Source organism: Eptatretus burgeri, chromosome 5 (assembly GCF_056783735.1).
Source record: "Eptatretus burgeri isolate ZD-2024b chromosome 5, Ebu_testis_v1, whole genome shotgun sequence".
Lineage (NCBI taxonomy): Eukaryota > Metazoa > Chordata > Myxini > Myxiniformes > Myxinidae > Eptatretus > Eptatretus burgeri.
In genome coordinates this window covers 56,108,013-56,115,512 of record NC_140965.1, presented here as the reverse complement: position 1 = coordinate 56,115,512, position 7,500 = coordinate 56,108,013, and the positions used below count along the sequence as shown (strand labels likewise).

The window sequence follows — 7,500 nt, the reverse complement described above, 5'->3', positions numbered from 1 at the left end:
AGACCCGGGAGCCCATCGGGGCCCATTTTAGGGCCACCCCCTCAAATTTGGGTGCCCCCAGTTGACCCACAATCTTTCAGTGGCCATATCACAGGTTGTAGTGGTCCGATTTGGATGATCTTGGTATCAAAATGCTCATAAAAGCGAGATCTTTCGAATCGCGTAAAGTAAAATCACTCGAAACAGTTATTCAAAAAGTTATAGTTTGGGGTGCCCTTTCACCTTGGACCCCTGACCCCCAGCCAAACCGATGATCCAGATTTTTTTCGTGTGAGAATACCCCTTCATATACTCCAACACCTCAGCATAAATGAAAATGGGATCTCAATGGGTTCAAGTGTGATGATGGTTTTATTGTTCGGGGTCCACATATCACCAATTCTTGATTCGACATTGGGCGACGTTTGCCGTCATCGTTCCAATGACGTCACCCAGCTGGCAGGGGACTTTATGTCTGAAATTGACAATCATAATATATATATATATATATATATATATATATATATATATATATATATATATATATATAGATAGCATCATTTGCAAAAAAATATTCTGCCTATTGATTTTTACGTGTACATTTTTTGTATAACCATCATCGAATTAAGTTATAAATGGGCTAATCTCAGTTTTTGCAGATTTTGAAGTCAGCATGGCGACTGAAGATCGAAAGGAGTTCCGAAAATACTGTTGCGATCCGTTCAGCTGCCATAAAACGAAACAACGAAAAGATCTTCACAATGTGTCAAATGATATGTTGATGAAATTTTCTTCAAAGGTGAAAAAAGATGACAGACTTTGTACTTCGTGCAGAAAAAAAAAACTCAGTTGTAACCAGAGCGTATTGAAGAATCATCTTCGTTCAAAATTATCATCAGAAGGTACTATCGAAGGCATTGCGGAATCTATTTCGACAGATGAGGACGAGGAGGTTTTTGAGCGAGAAGCAGAAGTTGACCTATTAAACCAGTCGTTATCGATGATAGGCGAAAGCCCATTCGACAAACGAAAGGTGGAAAGGAACCCATGGTACGTTCCTGAAAAGCGAAGTAAAGTGGAAGATTCTGTGCGAAAGAAATTAGAACTAGTTGCTGGACCAAGCACTGTGGAGAAAACACAAAATACAGCGTCAAAATGTGATGACATTTCAAAAAAAAAAACAATATCAAAAGCCTGAAAGAAAAATAAGTTGTTTCGAGCTGTTCAGAGCAAATACGTATACTGACAATATTTGCTAGGAATATGAGCATCAGCAGGATGATGAGTGAATTTAGTTGCTCCCAAAGAATGGCAGTGGAAGCCAAAAATTTAGAGAAAGAAAATGGTATGCTATCATCTCCAAATCCCAAACAGGGTAAAATATTGCCTGACGAAGTGAAATCCACCATAACCAAATTTTACCGAAGTGATGAAGTCAGCCGAATAATGTTGGGAAAAAGGACTGTGTGGTGGTCAGGAATGAATATGGAAAAGACAAAATTCAAAAGCACCTGGTACGAAACAACCTCAAGGAACTGTTTCAGAAATTCAAAGAGAAGAACCCTGGCTTGAAAGTTGGATTCGCGAAGTTCGCCATGCTCCGTCCCTCGGAGTGTGACCTGGCCGGTTCAGGCAGTACACACAGTGTATGTGTATGTATGATACATCAAAATGTGAAACTCATGATGTTTGGTTCCAAAATGCCACAGATAGCCTAACTTCCTAGCTATTATCACGTGATAGCACGCATAGTTTGTAAGCCAGCACAACCGGCATGTTATTTCAGAACTTGTGAAAGTTGCCCATCAATTGAAGACTTCAAAACCAAGCTACTGAGTGCTTATGAACTAGACTTACTAGAGGATATTGATGAAATTCAGTTTAAACGGTGGACATCCACCGACAGATCTGAACTGAGCTCCATGGTCCTGCCTTTGGAAGAATTCATTAATCAATTCTGTGAACGCACGGTGAAATTAGTGAGACACGGCTTCATTGCCAAAGCCCAATCTCAGTTTCTGAATAATAAGAAAGATGAAATCGGTGAAGGAGAATATCATTATTGGAGACTTCTCAGAGAACTATTCGTTTGTCGTACAGGATGCGGCCCAAGGATTCCATTGGAACTGCTCTCAAGCGACAATTCACCCCTGGGTTTACTATTTCAAATCGGAAGATGGCAAATTAAACCACGATTATCTCAGAATGCAATACTCACGACGTTATCTCAGTCCACCTCTACCAAAGAATGCTCATTGAACACTTGACATCTAGCTTTGGAAATGTAAAGAAACTTTACTATTTCTCAGACGGTTGCGCTGGCCAATATAAGAATTGCAAAGCCTTCATAAACCTATGTCGTCACAAATCAGAGTATGGTATTGACGCAGAATGGCATTTTTTTGCCACAAGTCATGGCAAGGGCCCTTCAGATGGTGTGGGAGGTACAGTCAAACGAGAAGCAACACGTGAGAGCCTGCGTAGACCTTATGACTCAAATTATTTCTCAAAAAGATCTTTCCGCCTTTTCTGAAAATGGTTTGAATGAAATGAAGTTCGGTTACGGGATCCAAGAGGCGTATGACGAGGAAGAACGACATCTGGAAGAAAGGTTAAAAACGGCCAAAACCATAGCTGGAACTCAAAAACTTCATGCTTTCATCCCTATTTCTGAAACTGCTCTTAAAGTACGCGAATTCAGCCTTAGCGAGGAACACCGTATCGAGTCAGCCATTTCAAAATCTACACCCACTTTTCACGGGAAACTCTCAGGTTATGTCACAGTGCACTATGATGGAAAATGGTGGCTTGCCTGCATCATGGAAGCCTTTCAGGACACTCATGAAGTGAAAGTGAATTTTCTTCATCCAAACGGGTCCACAAATAGTTTCTTTTTCCTGACATTGAAGATCACTGCATTTTAGACATTTCTGATATACTTCTTTCTGTGGAACTAAAAACTGCTACAGGTAGAACCTACACAATCAGTAAAAAAGAAACACAGCTGTCAAATAAAACATTTGTTGGCAAAAATATTGACTATAATATGCGAGGAAAAACTCTTACTCATACGAGTATCGCTTCCAGTTCCAGCAGGTGCATGTGGAAAATTTATGTACAATATACTGATATAGTGTATTGGAAATCTTGTGTTCAAATATTGTGCGATGTATTGTGGCGTATTGTGTGTCCAGCACCCGAGTCCCCGAACAATAAAATCATCACACTTGAACCCATTGAGATCCCATTTTCATTTATGCTAAGGTGTTGGAGTATATGAAGGGGTATTCTCACACGAAAAAAATCGGGACCATCGGTTTGGCTGGGGAGCCAAAGGTCAAAGGGTGCCTCAAACTATAACTTTTTGAATTACTGTTTGAGTGATTTTACTTTACGCGATTCGAATGATCTTGTTTTTACGAGCATTTTGATACCAAGATCAGCCAAATAGGACCACTACAACCTGTGATATGGCCTCTGGAAGATTGTGGGGCAGCCGGGGGCGCCCAAATTAGGGGGGCCCCTAAAATGGGCCCACAGGTCTAAAAGTTGGTATTTTGAGTTTTTTCACCCAAATGAATAAATTACCAACATATGGGGAGAAAATGAGGTATTAGTGTCGGGAGGGTGTGTACACTTGACATGGAATGCCCCCTGTGCAAAATCGAATTGCTTTGGATTTGGTACTTGCTCCAAAAGGGGGAAGCCTGTCCTCTTGTTGGGTTTGAGTGTAGTACTTATAGCTCAGATAAATTAAAATACTTTGAAGAAGAAGCTAGCTTTCATAATTATTATACAGATGATGGAATATTTTTCTTGACTTGAAGGGATCTTTGGAGAATGGTAGACAAAATTGTTGATTTTTGTTGGACATGTCATTTGTATCGTAGTACTTTTCAATTGTGCTGCAACAGATTCCTTTGGTATTGATGTCGAGTCAACATTGCCCTTACTAAAGGCACCTTTACCGATTGCCTCATGCTTAAAGAGGGAGTAATTTTCCTCTTTAATGGTACAAACTGAAGAGACCTTTCGAGAATTCTTGATTGCAAATTGGAACCCTGAAAAATACTGCTGCCTTTTCCACATGGAAATAGCAAATGAGATAATTGTTTTTGAGTATACATACAACTGAGATTTCAATATATTTTAGCATATCATTTAAGTGTGAAAAAAAGGGAAAGGGTAAAATTTTGATACAACATGTAATGTACATTATATGCTTAACCTTGATTTTGTTTGTTTCGGGGTGTTGAGAGCAGTTGAAATATGCAGTCTACGATTTCGACTAATGACGCTTTGGAACTTCCACCTAAAGATTGGACAATGTGAAGAACCCAGATTTGGGTGATCATGACACTACCCCTTCCTGAGGAGATAAGATGAGCATGTTCAATAAAGAAAAAGAGAGAAAAAAAAGAAGAAAAAAAAAACCCACTGAAGAGAAGGTTGGACAAGTCAAATCCCGGCAAGGCAAAGACTGTGGGAATGACCCCGACCACACTCACAAATTGCTGCTCTGTAGATACATCGTGAACTTATCATGGTCGCACAACGCACAACGAAGGCCCTGAATGTCCATACGGCGAATCATCTGCAACGTGTGTTCAATGGTGCAGGCGGGGGCTGGTGGAGCCATCACGGCTGCCTCCAACATGCGCAGCTCACTTGGTGAATCAAACCTGATTGCACGAACTGCTGCGACGAGGCCCCAAACTCTGCTGGGGCTGGATCTCAGGGTCACATCTCGAGTCCTTTTCGTCTCCCTCAACCGAGTGTCATCTTCAACCCAGTTTCGGGCCCAAGCTCGTATCTGCCAAGATCTACCTTCTCTGTAACTCAGAGCGCCTAGACTGTGTTTAACGTTGGGCATTGCTCTATCTACACCCTAACCCGCTTATCTTCTGACCTCGGGTAGCACATCTTTGATTTGTGACACCTGCTAATGAACAGGCCATGAATTAAATGGAAACACTCACGAACCTGGCTGGGACACTATTGAAATGGTCGCCGTCCTGCATTCTTCTCCTATGAGTGCTCGCTGCCATTATTGATTGAACTTGTGTAAGGGATATCTTTTCTCCTCGAGGAATGGGGTATAGTGATCATGTGTAATATAGTTATTCAAATTTTCCTGATCAGAAAAAAGGGGGGGTGTGTGGAAGAAAAAAGTAATTATATTCACTTGCTGAATTGTTGCTGGTACTATATAAATTTAATTTTTGTACTGTAGTCGAATTGGTTGTCAGTAATGTTTCCCTTTTCCCGAGAGTCTTTTGACCTACATATTGCTAAAAGGAATATCTTACTATGAAAAAAGGTCTTGCTCGTGGCATAGAAACAGAGTGACCTGGTTGTTAAACACTGCAAACTTTTGCGATGATTGTGTCATTCTCCCTCCCACCGAAAGTGGCCACGCATTGCAGTCGAGTTCTTTGGCCCAGTGCTTATCAGCTCATCCCGTAGTTGAATTGCCAAAATGTCTCAACCTCACATTCTTTGGAATGTCAAATTGTGTACAAGAGGAATTGCTCCGGGCTTCTGTTTCAGTGAATCATTGAATGTTCTTCCTCCGTATACACGGAATTAAACATTCTCTTTTTGTATGCTGATCCAACTTGCGGAAATTGAGTTCTTCTCCACCACACAGGTATATCGATTTCAAAAAAGTAATATAGATATGTTTTTAAGCAGGTTACAAAAATACACAATGGTCCAATAAGTATTCCTATATGATGTAAACATCATTGACAGTAATTTTTCAAAGAATTCCTACACGGAGCTCCCCCCCACCCTCCCACCCCCACACCAATAAATGAGAACGGTGATTTACTTCCAACTTCAACTTTAATTAAAAGTGATTTTGTTTTCATGCGAGATCAGTATTGGTAACGGGCATATTAAAAATGAAAAACCACTCAGAGTGACATTTGGCAAAACGGAACGAAGTAGAACGGCACTCGGAAAAGCGCTTACCTCTGCCAGGCTGAATAGTTTATGTTTTGGATCCCATTGATAAATTGGATCTGAACCAAAATCGAATTGGTTTGTTCTCATCACCTAACAAACTCAAATCCATTTAATTTTGTCATAACTCAAGTCAATTGAATTGAATGAAAATTCAGGATTTTAGAAATTAAAAAATAAAACAAAAAGACTTGTTGACATTTGGCCAATGATGAGTTTTGGACCTTTTTGACCTCAAAAATAAATAGGATTCTGTCAGACCACCAATTCCACCATTTGGTGAGATTTTGTTAATATCAGTTGAAAATTGTGACCTGTGGGCGATTAAAGGTGAGTGGACAGATAAACAAACACATGAAAACCACTCATAGAGCGACACTTGGAAAAACAGCACAAAGTAAAACGGCACTATGGAGAGCGCATCCTTTTGCCAGGTGGAACAATTTACATTTAACATCCCACTGATGGGCTGGATTTGAACCAAAATCTAATCCGCTTGTTCTTGTCATCGAACCAACTCATCCACCTTGTTTTGTCACATCTCGTCCATAACTTTTTGAGATACTATAGTGATATACAGTGAATGTGTGTATCTATATATATATATATATATATATATATATATATATATATATATATATATATATATATATACATATATATACATATATACATATATAGATATACAACTAGACAACCCGTGAACCCGTTGATGAAAAAATCATTTCAAGGAAAAAAAAAAAAAGATAGCTCCAGCAAACTATACTGCTGAGATTGTTTGCATTGATCAAATACTCCCAAAGAGTACTTGACTGAATCGAGAATTGATTTTTTTATAATTTGTTTCGTTGCCAGATTTGAACGAAACTTCATACTGCACACCGCAGGCGAATGGTGGTAAGGTGGCCCTAAAATTTTTGTGCTGTCGTGTACCGTTTTGGCTGTATTTCGGGAACATAAATACATACAAGATGAGTTTTAGTAATATATAGAAGATATATGTGGAAAAATTATGGGCCCAGACTGGGAATCGAACCCAATTCCTCTGGCAAACCGGACCAGTGCTCAGCCATCTGAGCTATCTGAGCTATCTGGGTGACCCACCGGCTGAGCGACACAATTCTTCCACATATGCAAGTGCCACTCTTTCCCCCGCTGCTTCTGGGGCACTCGTTGCCCAACATAGGAGCTGCGAGGGAGTCTTCCCCCTGTGGCCATTGACTCTTGGCTGGTCGTGAGAGACCGACCTCAAAGCCTCGTGTATACCACCGAAGGGAGCGGCACCATTCTGCAGAGAGCAGCAGCATCAGTAAATGTGATCGACGAAGAAGCCACACGGTGGATGGTGAGCTCTGGCGTTGAATACTGCCACACAAATTACCTCACACACATTCCCCGCATCGAGCGACTCGGCGCCATTTTGGGGCGCGTCTTCCCGCGCAGGATGAAGCGCCTCGATCCCAAAGTTCAATAAAGACCACCTCTGGACAAAGCTAAGTGCCAGAATAAAGGGAGGATTTTCTTTAATTGTGTTTTCCCCTTGTCTGTATTAAA

General features: G+C 40.6%; 1 protein-coding gene across 7 annotated transcripts in view; it reads right to left on the bottom strand.

The window, feature by feature from the left end:
* LOC147026480 (piwi-like protein 2) overlaps nt 1-7,500 on the bottom strand; it is a 241,084-nt gene that overhangs the window by 175,197 nt on the left and 58,387 nt on the right. The gene's annotated exons all lie outside the window — the stretch shown is intronic.